The 15,499-nt window shown below is 39.6% G+C and overlaps 1 protein-coding gene across 1 annotated transcript in view; it reads right to left on the bottom strand.

The window, feature by feature from the left end:
- The window catches only part of LOC127620823 (bone morphogenetic protein 1-like), a 118,220-nt gene that overhangs the window by 85,445 nt on the left and 17,276 nt on the right, over positions 1-15,499 (bottom strand).

The following is a 15,499-nucleotide window of genomic DNA, read 5'->3' as shown; positions in this document are numbered from 1 at the left end:
AGACACTGAACCCCAAGTTGCTCCCAATGGCAGACTAGCACCTTACATAGCAGCTCTGCTGCCATTGGTGTATGAATGTGTGTGAATGGGTGAATGAGTCACAGTGTAAAGCGCTTTGAATACCGTTAAGGCTTAAAAAGGTGCTATATAAGTGCAGACCATTTACCAATTTAGTATAACATTTTCCACCCTCTCTCTCTGACCTTTAGTCTGTTTTTGCCACTGTACCAATAAGAGGCGAATTTTGTAGCTTGGTATCCATGAAATTCGTGCATCATAGTAGGCTATTTAAATGACAAATCAAGGTACTTCAAAGAATACCATAGTAAACGTGTTTGCAGAAATTTTGCAACGTGACTGTTTCATAGCCCCCACAAACTTCTAGGTTATGTATGTAACCTCCGTTCCCTGATGGAGGGAATGAGACGTTGTGTCGAAGAAGCGACACTAGGGGTCTCTCTTGAGCACCGAATATGCCTCTGATCTATGAAAAAAGGCCAATGGGAATTAGGCAGACAGTATTTGCATACCCCGCCTCCGACATACGGGTATAAAAGCATAGAAATACGTCAAGTTCATTCAGGAGTTTTCTGAGGAGCCGGAAATGGTCTGGCCACTACAGTGGCTCGGCTCAGCGACGTGGCCAGGAGGACACAATGTCTCATTCCCTCAATCAGGAACCGTAAAGCGCGACGCTTGTCTCGGGACTCGAGTCTGAAGCCAGTGCTGAAGTGGTCTCATGTGCATCAACCCCAGCGGCGTGACCGCCGCGGAGGATCAAGTTCAGCCACAGATGACGTTCCTGGACCACGAGTGTGGCCATCGCCTGCCCGAGTGACTGTGCTGTGACCTTCGTGGCTCTGAGAGCGAGGACGGTCGCTGAGCGCAGTTCCTGCAGCACGTCGGGATCAGGGTTACCCCCGTGCAGATCTTTGAGTGCCTTGGCCTGGTGCACTTGCAGGAGGGCCATGACATGCAGGGAGGAAGCGGCGTGTCCAGCGGCGCTGTAGGCTTTGGCCATCAAAGAAGACGTTGTCCTACAGGCCTTGGAGGGGAGTACAGGGTGACCCCGCCAGGTGGTAGGATTTTCGGGACACAGGTGGAGCGAAACTAGACCGCATCCAGGAACTACACAGGGGCGGAAGGGCATCTTTACAAAGACGCGTCCTGAAAAGGAGGTTCAACGCCAGCTGCGTATTGCTCTTTCAGAGAAAATCACTCATTTACAAAACTCTTTTAGTTTTTTGCACTGTTGAAGCGCCCTGGGGCAAACTGCACTGCCGTGCAGGGAAGGAGAAAGCTGCTGAAATGCGCCGTAGATCCAACAGCAGGCAAGCATCAGAGGAACAGGAACAAGTGTGTAAATCGCAGCTGACTGCAACGCGGCTCCGAAGAAAATTTCTGAATGAATTCTACGTATTTCTCCGTTTTTAAACCCGTATGTTAGGGACGGGGTATGCAAATACTGTCTGCCTAATTCCCATTGGCCTTTTTTCATAGATCAGATGCATATTTGGCGCTCAAGAGAGACCCCTAGTGTCGCTTCTTCGACACAACGCTGAAGTGAGCGACAGACGGGGAACTGCATTTTAGTAGTAAACGCTTTCAGTAATGGACATTCAAATACTTCTGTGTACTGTATCTTGCTTGGGTAAAAAAACACTGATTAGTCAGCAAACACCTGGAAAATAGCACACGTTCTTTGTCTTTACAAGACTCATAACACAGGGTTATTTGCTTCATTATGAAATGTCCTGTGGCAATGACTGTGTGTGTGTGTGTGTGTGTGTGTGTGTGTGTGTGTGTGTGTGTGTAAGTGTGAGGCCTGAAGCTTGGGATTTTTAAAAGCCTATGAAAATTAATGCATTTACCAGATTTATTGTCAGTGCCAGAAGGCAGTGAGTAAGAGGTGGGGCAAATAAATTGTGTGTGTGTGTGTGTGAGAGAGAGATCAAACAGAGCTACAGCCACCTCATAATCCTGCCTGAGGCAGTAGGGCAGAGACCTGTAGCTTCCTGCACAGGACAATGCAGCCTTTTATTCTTTCTCTAAGCAGTCTGCTACCTCTGTGTTGTGTCTGAGTATTCTGATACTTAGATTGGTATTGTTGTGACGCACATAGCACTCATGATTATTCCAGTGCAGGGGAAGCTACTATGAAACTGTTCAGAATTGTGTTCTAAACAGGCACAATGCAACAAGTTTCCAGCGAAAAAGTAGGGTAATGGATTGCATTTTATATTATTGTAATCAGACAACATTTATTGAATTTAATTACTTTTAAGTACATTACTTGGGTTACACTAACTTCAAAAAGTATTGTTATTATGTTTAACATATTTAAAAAATGAATTATTTACATTTGTATGTCCGCTTGCGTTTTTGGTGATCCGAACACAAATGGTCAGCGCTAAAGGTGGAAATGGGGTCTAAAACATTTTGTGATCAGATCACTAAAACACCACACACATGTGACCACGTTGGAATGGTAATCCATCCTGAATATGTTCCGGTAAAGTGAATCGCCACCCCTCACTAGTCCATCAACCGCTAGCTAAAACAAAAGTTTTAGGCTACGTCCACATTGATCCTGATACGCTTCGAAACGCTTTCAAAAAGTTGCTTGACTACACTGAAATGTTTGAAAACATTGAAACGTGCAAAACATCGCCATTCCATGTACGGTCTGAAACGCAGTTGTCCTCATGTTCCGTCGCCAAACAGCAATTCCGAGTAAACGTCCCATCGCCTTTGAACGAATGCAATTTGAAGGTACTACAAAGTATCAAAAGTGAATATCAGGAACAACAACACCGCTACAACATAGGTCACCATCTTGATTTTTTGGGGGTTAAAGGAATTACATGACTGCCCCATCAAATAAGTCATCGTTTTCAAATATCTCCATTTTCAAATGTATCCACTTGAGAGAGCGTCTTTGAACTTCGGGACTTTAGACCAATGCAATTTCACTGTGGGTAGAGCTACCAGGTGCAAAAATGAGTTGCCTGGTTAGTGTCACCCCCTTAGCTAGTAGATGTCGGAATTATACCATTCTTTCTCCATTGTTGGCCATTAAAAAAATACAGCAGTTCTCTTAAACCATGCAATTAAGAGAACAAAATTGTCACTTCTGGGGAAACTGGTGTGAAATAGAAATGAAATTGGCACTTGAAGCACTGTGGCTCTATTATTGAATGTAATAAATTATTACGTTTTTATGCACGTTATGGAGATTTTATTTGCATCTTGGTTTTCCATCCAGCATTTTTTTATGCTACAACCCAAAATTCACATCAAAATACATGGATCGACACCCAACTATTGAAGAGTTATCAATCACATAGGACATGCACCAGTTGAACTGCCATTACAAAATTGGGAATGCTAATGCTAATGGATAGCTTTCTCCAGATATTACAGATTTCCTTAGTAGCAACCAAGTGACTGACAAACATCCAACTGCAGAAATGTGTAAAATGTTGTTTGAAACTGTTAATTGAAGTAAACTATCCAAACAAACCACTAAAATGAATCAGACCGCCCAAATGCTCCTTAAGAGAGAGGAAAACAATTAATAGCTTGACGTAAAAACAGCATTGCCGGATCTCATGAAAATTACGTGTCTGTGGAAACATTTTGGCAGAATTATATTGCGTGGTTCATGACACGTTGATGTTTTTAAGGTAAATGCTCAATAGGGTTTTAATATAAAAACATCCTCCCTATCATAAACTTTAAACCTAAACCTAACCAATTGTGTCATAAAAAGCAAATGTGAGAACAAAAACAGACAAGGTTGTTTTGAAGGTTAATCTCACTACCATGAAACATGAACGTAGCTAATAGCGTCATAAAGGAAACGTGAGATTAAAAAGCAATTTCTGAAGCAACCACATCATTTTGTGGTGTTTCTATGACACTTTCGGCTCATGTGTCCACTTGCTTGCTCTTCAGGACTCGTAGTCCAGTCCTTTGCATCACAAATGCAATGCTCTAACAGTTGAGCTACTTCACAATATGTCATCTTTGAACAAGCTTGCAAATGTAGTTGGTTATGTAATGCAAATGCTAAAATGTATAGCCCTCCAAGTCATGCGCTATAGTAAAATTGAACAGAAATTTTACGAACAGAAATCTGCCATTTTACTTGTGATTTGTAAGGGAATAAAAGTAATTGTTGTTGTAGCGCCTCTAGGAAACTGATGCGATACGTACGGCAAACCACATAAAATTCACTTATTTGTATTTTGTATTTGTAGCAATATAGCGTTTTGTCACATTACACTACTACTTGTTGGAAAACAATTACTTGTTACTAAGCTTCAATAATCTTATTTCTATCTCTCAAAAAGATCACAGCTAAATATCTGGGCAGCCATCTAGGTCTTTAGACAAACATCACTGAACTCTAAAAACAGACTGATCTAAAAAAAGCTGACAGAGCTGAAATGATAGGGTTTCCATCCACACAGATAACCACAGCCATGAGAGGCAGAGAGCATCTATCTTGACAAGAAACTCCAAAGAAAATAGACAGAAGAAGAATGGAGTTTGATCACATTGTTAATTGTGCTGCATTAACAGGACTGATTGTTTTGATTTGAAAAGTAGTGACGCATGAGTAGTGACTAGCTACCAAAACAAAAAAGTTCCTAAAAGTAGTAGTGTTTATCTTTAATGAAGTAAGGTGCTTCGAGGATATTTCCTCAAAAATATAAGAATGGTTAAGGAAGTGAAAAGTTCCAGCCAGGTCTTCTAAGCAACCAAATTGGCCCGGTTGCTAGGGAGGGTAGAGTCAAACGGGGTAACCTCCTTGTGATCGCTATAATGTGGTTTGCTCTTGGTGGGGCATGTGGTGAGTTGTGCGAAAGATACCGCAGTGGATGGCGTGGGCCTCCACACGTGCTATGTCTCCGTGTTAATGCCCTCAATGAGCCACGTGATAAGATGCACGGGTTGACAGTCTAGGACGCGCAGGCAGCTGGGATTCGTCCTCTGCCACCAGGATTGAGGTGAGTCACTACGCAACTTAGAGCGCATTAGGAATTGGACATTCCAAATTGGGAGAAAAAGAGGAGAAATGTGCAGCCTTGAGTGGGCTCCAGGAAGAGGGTTGAGAACCACTGCCCTAGAACTTGAGGTCATGGCCCACCACAGTGACCCAGTCAATCTATGGTGTTCCGACACTGAAAGTTACCACCAATTTCTCTGAAAGCTTTCAGCCATTTCAAATAGAAAATTAACGTGACAGTAGTAGCCTTTTGATTGGGCCTTTGGACAGAAGTAGTTACATTCCTTACAATTCCCATACCTATGAATGAGCTAGATGAACTAATGAAAGAAAAGATGGAATTGGGAAAGAAAGTGAGCACTAACAGGGGATGAAATGTATCCAAAAGATCTCCAAAAGATGTATTCTCATAAGAGCCAGATACCAGATGTAAGTGATTATATGAAGAAACTCCAGTGAAAGTGGACTCGCAAGGACACATTTCACTCTCTAAAAGATCATGAAATAAATGCCTCATCCAGTAATCACAAACCCCTGTGATTGGTCCATCCTCACCAATACTGAGAAAAGTAACTGATCCCATGTGTGAGTGCCTTCTACTACTGCTTTAACAGCTGTTTTAAGAATAATTAACACCTGATTTATGACACTGGGAAACTTTAACAGCAATTTAATACAAAAATACATAGTGGAGAGCTACGCTGCTCTCAAGTCGTATGATTGATTGTATTTATGAGATGAGTGAACCTGAATACCATCATAATGTCGTAACTACTATTAGGAAACTACTGGAGGCAAGAATTATCTTGAAAGTTAACCACTGATCATAAAAAGTTGTGAATGTTGACTATACAGCTGAATTTGTGCACAGTTTGTGTACTAGGTGATAGAGAATAGAGATATTCTGGTCCCTAGATATGGCTCGGGTCCTTATTTCAATGTAAACGTATGGGACTTTTTCATTTACATTTACGCATTTATGCATTTGGCAGATGCGACTTACAGTGCACTTATTACAGGGACAATCCCCCGGAGCAACTTGGAGTTAAGTGCCTTGCTCAAGGGCCCAACAGTGGCATCTTGGTGGTGCTGGGGCTTGAACCCCTGACCTTCTGGTCAGTAACCCTGAGCCTCAACCACTGAGCCACCACTGCCCCACCCATTTTATTCATGTCTGTTGCACCAACATGTAGGGCAATATATGTTCAAATCCTTAACCTTAAACTTGCCTCAGCAAGCACCACTAACAACTGAAACTAAACATCAATTCTTAAAAAAATAAAATACATTAAGAATACAATGCTGAAGGGCTTTGGAGTATTTCAGAGCATGTAAAGGAACTCAAAACAACCATACAAGAAAAGTCCCCCTTTAATGCTGGCGACTGAAAACACAAACAAACAGTTTCCAGGCCACAACCCTTTTTAATCTAACAAACCTGGAATCCAAAGGCACCAATACTGCTAGTGCCAGGGCCAGCAGCAAGGTCGCAATCTCAAGGGAGAATGCCAGTGACACATGGCACAAACAGACGAGACAGACGCGTTCTCCTCCAGTCTGCTAGAAACTCTAAATTCCACCCTCCCGAGAGATGGAAACAATCCTTCATATAAACCCCTTAATCTAGCGTGTAATAGTGCTATATCAGAAGCCAAGACCAGTGAGAACAATTCAAAAAATGGGCAGCTGACCTCCCTTGATTGATTTCTTCGTCAAGTTGTATGTACATCCATGTCTTCCCGAGGGATTCCCTTTTAAATCCGCTCTGTATCCCTAGATCAAATTCCTCACTAGCAAATCACAATCCTGACACTTTCTAAAAAACGGGATGAAAAAGAGCTTAACGGAGCACTAGGCCACAGATAAAGCACAACAGAATCTCATCAAACAATGCCTAAAAGCCTTCACCTTACAAATCTAGAATGGTTGTGAACGGGTATACTTGGGGATTACTGAAGCCCTGTTTATCTTAGCTGGTTTCAGGTTTACCTGATCCTGATTGGATTTGTTTCTTAGGGGGCGTCTACTATTCAAAAACACCTAAACGGTGTGCAACGTAATGGAACAGAATTCAGGGGTCTAGACTGAGATGCATTTTTAAGTTAATTTGAAATGGTGTTTTAAAAACGCAACACTCAGGACGCATCCATCTGAATGTGTATGGCTGTAATAGTGGTGGTTAAAAAAGGAAACATTCTGGAACCGAAACTGCTGGAACCCTATTGTATTTGTACTGATTTTCATCTTTTTTTAATTCTTTTTCTTTCTGCTGTAAAAGTGTCTGGGAGTCAGAGACAGTAAGTTGTGGAGACAACAAACTTAGCAGGATGGTCTATTTTCCACCATTTAGAGTATTTTTAAAAACAAACTTTTTCTAGATTGTTTGTCTGATCAGCACAAAATTTGGTATAGATCATCTACAGACCACATTTTGATACATCAAATCTTTCCGAAGATATTAACAAGATCCTGCGGTTTAACGTGATTTGAGTAATTAATAAATATCTACTCAACGCAAACTCCGTCACAAGAACGTTTAGAATATCAGCGAAGTTTTTAAGAATTCCACCCCTAGGGGGCACTACAACTAAACAATTGTGATAACTTAGCAGACATTTAAGCGACAAAGTTTAAATCTTCTTTGGTTCAAATGCTAACATATTCTTAAAAAATTTATTCGACAAATTAACAAAAATGGCCACCAACGGCCAATCAAATTTCAGCACCTTATAATTCATATTGGGAATGGCCGAGGGTTATCGAAATTACTATACACAAGCAGGGTATCTACATGAAGCCGCATATACATTTTTGTGGCAATTGGCCACATGGTGGCACAATAATTAGCTAATTCATGTTTTTTCTAATAACTCCAGAACCATATGGGATACAATAAAAATGTACACCTTCTCTGAATCCACAATCATATGGTCACTTGATTTTCCATTTCACAAGAAATGTTTTCTCCAATTTCAATTTATTTGAAAAAGCTACTTTTTCAAACTCGTCCTAGGCTGTTTGCCCGATTCTCACAAAACTTGGTATACATTAAAACAAGAAGTGCTATTGGATGTTTTTCAATGAACGCTTGTCATGGACAGTTGACCCAAGTGTGTTGAACTGGATTCATCTGGCGATCGTGTTTTCATAACAAATGTATGAAGTCCCGTTTTGATATTGCATGTTTTCATTTGTACTCCTGCACAAATAAGTAAATTGCTGTTTCTGGAGCATTGCTATTGTGAAACAGAGATCGGATATCAATGTTGAACCCTTAGACCTTTGAAAAGATGTATAATTTGTTAAAAGTTATTAAATTTATAGACGGTAAATTATATATTAAATGTAAACAGAGTGACGTCACTACTGCATGCGGGGGGATTGCGTATCAACAGGTCTTTTGGACCTTCAAAGATTTGGTCACCATTTACTTGCATTGAAAGGAACAACAGAGCAGAGATTCTCTTTTAAAAATCTTTGTTTATCTTCAGCAGAAGAAAGAAAGTGATACACATCTGGGATGGCATGGGGGTAGTAAATGCTGAGAGAATTTTCATTTTTGGGTGAACTATCCCTTTAAGAGGATCTTTAATTGTACTGCAGCACCAGTTCCAGCTTCTTTTTGTTCTTGTGACTTTTTCATTGCTTGTCCCTTCTCGACAAATCACCGCTTTGGCTCCAAACAGCACTTTCACTAACAAAAGCCAGTTTGGCAACTACTTTACTTAGACTGGTTTCTATTCAATGACCTGAGAGTATTACACGTGAGGTCTAGACAGGTCTTAAAACTACCACCCACAAAATCAGAGATTTCTCTGCCTTCAGCATCTTTGAGGTAAAGAGTGGGATAGCGTGGCTTATAGGGTTATTAATGCAGATGAACCTTAGACTACAGGCCTGCTGTGCATAATAATACCAGTCACGGCCACAACTGTGCTACCTCCTTAAATGTAAATGCACCATTCACATTCATAAAGAGATGTCTATTTAGGTGGTCTATGTAGAAGGCTGGTTGGTGCTCGAGTTTGTAGTTTCACTTTGTCTAAATCCGTGTTCAATTCAATCTTTGGAACTTGTTGATATTGGTTAAATTTAATTGCCTTTCAAAGCATGCTCATTAAGTTTATTTTTCTAATTCTAAAGAGTAGATAGTATATCTGCACTGTTGAGAACATGTCCTGGTCATATTATATTTATTGTATTATATTTTAATCGTAAAGAAAATGAAGCCTATTTTCTTATTTCTTATAAGTGACGATTCTTATTATAATCAAGCACACCCCAGTTTCAGTAATAAATTCTTATCACATTAGGCCTAATGCAAAAAAACAATTACATTTTATTTGAATTGTAAACTATTTATAACTTACAGTAGTATTCATTGTGCTGCATTTAATTTATGCTTATTCAAATACAAATTCACTAAAGTATGCTTTTACTATAATACAGTAAAATATATACACTCGTGGCCAAAAGTTTGGAATAATATACAGATTATTCTTCTGGAAAGTCATTGGTACTTGTATTCACCAAAGTGGCATTCAACTGATCACAATGTATAGTCAGGACATTAATAACGAGAAAAATTACAATTACAATTACAATTTGAAAAAACCTCAAAGGGTTCTCATTTAAAAATCCTCCACATGCAGTAATGACAGCTTTGCAGATCCTTGGCATTCTAGCTGTCAGTTTGTCCAGATATTCAGGTTACATTTCACCCCACACTTCCTGTAGCCCTTGCCATAGATGTGGATGTCTTGTCGGACACTTCTCACACACATTACAGTCTAGCTGATCCCACAAAAGCTCAATGGGGTTAAGATCCGTAACACTCTTTTCCAATTATCTGTTGTCCAATGTGTTTCTTTGCCCACTCTAACCATTTCTTTTTGATTTTCTGTTTCAAAAGTGGCTTTTTCTATGCAATTCTTCCCATAAGGCCTGCACCCCTGAGTCTTCTCTTTACTGTTGTACATGAAACTGGTGTTGAGCGGGTAGAATTCAATGAAGCTGTCAGCTGAGCACATGTGAGGTGTCTATTTCTCTAACTAGAGACTCTGATGTACATATCCGCTTGTTTAGTTGTACATCTGGGCCTTCCACATCTCTAAGTATTTCCATTTACTTTGGTGTCTCCTGACTCCTCCATTGCCCAAAAGAACTGATCCTACTACACATTCAAATAATGAGCATTTGAGGGGAAATGTGCATAATTGTCATGAAAATAATGCCAGAATTAACTTTTTTTTTACTTATTTTTTTACTATATATTTACTTTATACTTTGTCTTAAAGAACTTGCAAGAAATGTGTTAATAATTAAAACAAATGATGACTATTTAAATATTAGGGCTGTGAATCAATTGAGTTTTCTGTGATTAATCACAATTAAATTATGGTACATAATACATAACAACAAACATTAAAAAAAAAAAAAAAACGTATTTACTTTAAATCTCCTTTTAATTTAAATATATATTTAAATCTCCACTTTCATTTTCAGATGTAAAAGTGAAAGTTAAAAGTGGAGATTTATAGTAAATAAGGACTTAAATATTGATCTGTTTCTCACCCACACCTGTCATACCACTTCAGAAGACATGGATTTAACCACTGGGGTCTTATGGATTACTTTTATGCTGCCTTAATGTGCTTTTGGACCTTAAAAATTCTGGAAAACCATTCACTAGCTTTGAAAGGACGGACAGAGCTGAGATTTTCAGATATGTGGAGCAATTAATTATTTTTTATTTATTTTTATTAAAATAGTAAAAATGACTTTTGTGGTTTTTTTTGTAAGTAAAGTGAACATTTTACATTTTACAAGTATGTCTGGACGCATTACAGTAATGTGTAGCGAATACAAGTAGAGACAGTCACAATGTAGGTGTAAAAACTGCTTTATTAAAATAAAAGCAGGCAACAGTACAAAACAAGGGCAAATCCAGAGAAGAATGGTCAGGGTGAGCGTTAGGTCAAAAGCCGGGGAATCAAGATATAAACAAGGGGGCAAATCCGGGAGAGAGTAGTCAAAGGGAGCATGAGGTCGAAGCCGGGGAATCAATATACAAACAAGACAAGCAAGAGGAAAAGACAGGGGAACAAGGGGGGCTGGCAAGCTAAGGGGTAAACGAGAGGAGTACAAAACTAGACGAGACTAGCGGGGGGCGAAGATGCGGGGTAAACTAGAACAATAACCAACAAGCGGGAGACGAATGTGCTGTGATATTTATAGAGGAACAAACGAGTGGTGCAGGTGAAACGAATGACAGGTGATGGGACTAGTACAGGTTTAACGAATAAAGGGGTGATTGAGACGAGTGCAGGTGGTCATAATGTTCTGGCCATAGGAGCGTGCATGTGAGCTCGAGGAGAGAGACCTGCTAACGAGCAGGAGATCTCGAGGGAGCAAAACGAGCGTGAGAGCTCGAGGGAGCAAAACAAGCGTGAGAGCTCGAGGGAGCAAAACGAGCGTGAGAGCTCGAGGGGGGCGGAATGAGCGTGCGAGCTCGAGGAGTGAGTGTGTGTGCGACGAAGCGGGGATGGGGCAGAGGAGCGGGGTTCGTGACATAATGAGAATTTGGAAATTCGAATTTATTATGCTTAATTATAAAAGTAATGTCACATTAAATAGTAACATTATGAATGATCCTAAAAACAGGCTTCTTTTTCTTTAGATTTTTTGGGGAGAAATGTGACCTGGACATGTGGACATGTTTTCATGAGATTCACCCAGATAATCAAATATATATATATACAATAATAAACGGACATTTCCATGTGGGAAATGTCATCGCTTTTCTTAAAACACAAACAAATTTAATCTCTGGACAGACCCAGATGGTGGTATTGTTCGTGTTAGGATCGGGCGGATAGGTGATTCTCATAAACACAGCAGCCCCTTTACTCTTCTCTGCTGTAAAAACATTTACAGCTGTTCTGCCTTAGCGAGTACTTACCTTGACATTTCCTGACTCTGCAATTTGAACCTTGGGCGACAGAAGCTACAAGCTCACACGACTACTTCTTTTCAAAGGGCTAATCATAGTTTGTGTTCCAGACTAGACTGCTGGCATGGACTGGGGAATGGTGTTTATTCCTTAATAAGCTGTGTTGCCTTCAGGGACTGTCAGAGGGAGGCCAGGCCAGGGATGAAGAAAGTGTTATGGATCCATAGACGGCCTGGGGGATTGAGTGAGCATTAACTTCAGAAGGCACAGGACCAAAAAGGCGGCTGCCATTTGGAAAACAAACAAGTCATTCGTTGTGCTTGATTGGCACATCTATTCGGGGAGCAGATGCTTTTTTTATAGTAGCCGTCAAACATTCAGAGAATATTTGCATTACAGAGATTTAATTAGGAAAAAATTATTCAAGAGAGCATACATTTTTTTAAATCTATAATAATCTATCCTTTAAAACTTGAATGACTATTTTTTACTTAATGTTTGTTTGGTTTGTCAAAGACTGCAACGTATTGCCTTATTTTGGGGTATAAAGTCACAGATGAAAATATAGTAAAAATTAGGGCTGGGCGGTATATAACATGCAACCTTAGAAATTTGTAAACTATTAGGGAGTTTGCTGTACAGAATGCATTATAATGCATTAAAAATCCACGCATATCAGTGGGCAGTAATGCTTTATGCTATTTACATGGGACACTGATAAAGAAACATGGAGTTATATTATATCAGATTGGGATGTGTCATTAGGACTGCATAAAAATATAGATTATCTGATAAATAGCGATCTTCCTTTGAATGATCCTGAAAATGATTTAGTGGTGTATTGGTGAAGAAGTTCATCACCGAGATCACCAAATTTTTACTCTTCGGTTTGGTTCGTTTCGTGTAATGTGTGGTCAAAGACTGAGATCCATGCAATCCATTTGTAAGTTAATATTATTCAAATTTAATTAATATGAATATTATTAAGAGACAGTACCACTTTAGCACTTGTTATACAACAGTTAAGTAGTTCCGGTCCTCAAATCTGATTGGACGAGAGGTGTTTCAAGAGTGTTTCTAAATGTGAAAGAGCAGCTAGATGTGTGAATTTTTATTCATACCACTGACATTAAAGATTTGAGCCAGCAGGTGGCGATAAAGGACTACCTTGTGAGTGCTATGAGCTAGATGAGCTGACGATGACAAATTGTGTCATCCGCAGTAATGCGTCATCCGTAATTGTCTCTCACTCCATGATCGCCCAGATTACTAATACATTATAGCTGAGAAATAGAGTTAAACAAACAGCTTCAGCATTACTACCAATCACAGATGAGAGTCGTGACAGATGGCGTAATCAAACACGCTCGGGGCTGCTATCTGATACAAGTTTCCAAGTTGTGTGAAGATGTACATTTTTAACATGGCATAGGAGAGTCTGGGTTCTGTTTCAAAATAAGAGTTTCCCAAGAAATATAAAAGAATGAAACTGGCCCCCTCAGTGTTTTCTGTCTGACAACAAAATACTTGTAGGATAATTCAGAAAGCACGTAGGATAATTCAGAAAGCACGTATGGTAGCATCGCTCCAAGATCGGAATGGATAATTATCTCACTACAGCTGAGGAATAGAGTTAAACTACTAACTACAGAACAGAGTATGCGAGTAGAGTGGACAGCCAACAATTTCCCCTCCACACTCAAAGCATTCTTTACTCACTCCGCTCCAGCTCTACTTCGGGTTGTCCACTTCCCACTCCTTGCTCGCTCTGTGCTTCTGGATTAGATAAATCCCACTCCATGTTCACTCCATGGCAAAGATTAGCACCTAACTACCTATTCACTGTAAAGTTATTTCAGTATGCTTTTAAATATCACAACCTTCTATGCAGAAGATGTATTAAATGAACAATAAACACAAAATACAAGAGGAAAAGCTACAATGAGCTTTATTGTAATAATAACAATAGAGAAAGACTAAATTAAATTATTTTTATGAAACATGTCGGCAGCCTATTCTAGGTTTGATCAGTTAAATAAATTACTAGACAAAAAAAAAAAAAAACATAAAATTAAAAATATAAATTACCAAAACATTTTTTTACCAGAATGAAAAAAATACATGCCTTTATATCAAATTAATAAATTACCAAAAAAGTATTAATTAAATATTAATATAATTAATATTAATTATTACACTTCTTTTAATGAACCTTGCCCTATAATTCTGTGAATGAAAAAATTACATTTCAGAATGTATCTTTTTTAATGTATCTTTTTTTAATCAAAACTATATAAGACTATCAAAACTACACTCACCTAAAGGATTATTAGGAACACCATACTAATACTGTGTTTGACCCCCTTTCGCCTTCAGAACTGCCTTAATTCTACGTGGCAAGGTGCTGAAAGCATTCTTTAGAAATGTTGGCCCATATTGATAGGATAGCATCTTGCAGTTGATGGAGATTTGTGGGATGCACATCCAGGGCACGAAGCTCCCGTTCCACCACATCCCAAAGATGCTCTATTGGGTTGAGATCTGGTGACTGTGGGGGCCATTTTAGTACAGTGAACTCATTGTCATGTTCAAGAAACCAATCTGAAATGATTCGAGCTTTGTGACATGGTGCATTATCCTGCTGGACGTAGTCATCAGAGGATGGGTACATGGTCAGAAACAATGCTCAGGTAGGCCGTGGCATTTAAACGATGCCCAATTGGCACTAAGGGGCCTAAAGTGTGCCAAGAAAACATCCCCCACAAGATTACACCACCACCACCAGCCTGCACAGTGGTAACAAGGCATGATGGATCCATGTTCTCATTCTGTTTACGCCAAATTCTGACTCTACATCTGAATGTCTCAACAGAAATCGAGACTCATCAGACCAGGCAACATTTTTCCAGTCTTCAACTGTCCAATTTTGGTGAGCTCTTGCAAATTGTAGCCTCTTTTTCCTATTTGTAGTGGAGATGAGTGGTACCCGGTGGGGTCTTCTGCTGTTGTAGCCCATCCGCCTCAAGGTTGTGCGTGTTGTGGCTTCACAAATGCTTTGCTGCATACCTCGGTTGTAACGAGTGGTTATTTCAGGCAAAGTTGCTCTTCTATCAGCTTGAATCAGTCGGCCCATTCTCCTCTGACCTCTAGCATCAACAAGGCATTTTCAGTCCACAGGACTGCCGCATACTGGATGTTTTTCCTTTTCACACCATTCTTTGTAAACCCTAGAAATGGTTGTGCGTGAAAATCCCAGTAACTGAGCAAATTGTGAAATACTCAGACCTGCCCGTCTGGCACCAACAACCATGCCACGCTCAAAATTGCTTAAATCACCTTTCTTTCCCATTCTGACATTCAGTTTGGAGTTCAGGAGATTGTCTTGACCAGGACCACACCCCTAAATGCATTGAAGCAACTGCCATGTGATTGGTTGATTAGATAATTGCATTAATGAGATATTGAACAGGTGTTCCTAATAATCCTTTAGGTGAGTGTACATGTCTAATGCAGAGTTCACTTTTAGAAATATT

Source organism: Xyrauchen texanus, chromosome 27, assembly GCF_025860055.1.
Source record: "Xyrauchen texanus isolate HMW12.3.18 chromosome 27, RBS_HiC_50CHRs, whole genome shotgun sequence".
Lineage (NCBI taxonomy): Eukaryota > Metazoa > Chordata > Actinopteri > Cypriniformes > Catostomidae > Xyrauchen > Xyrauchen texanus.
The sequence above is the reverse complement of the archived record's forward strand: the minus strand, read 5'-3'. Positions and strand labels throughout refer to the sequence as shown.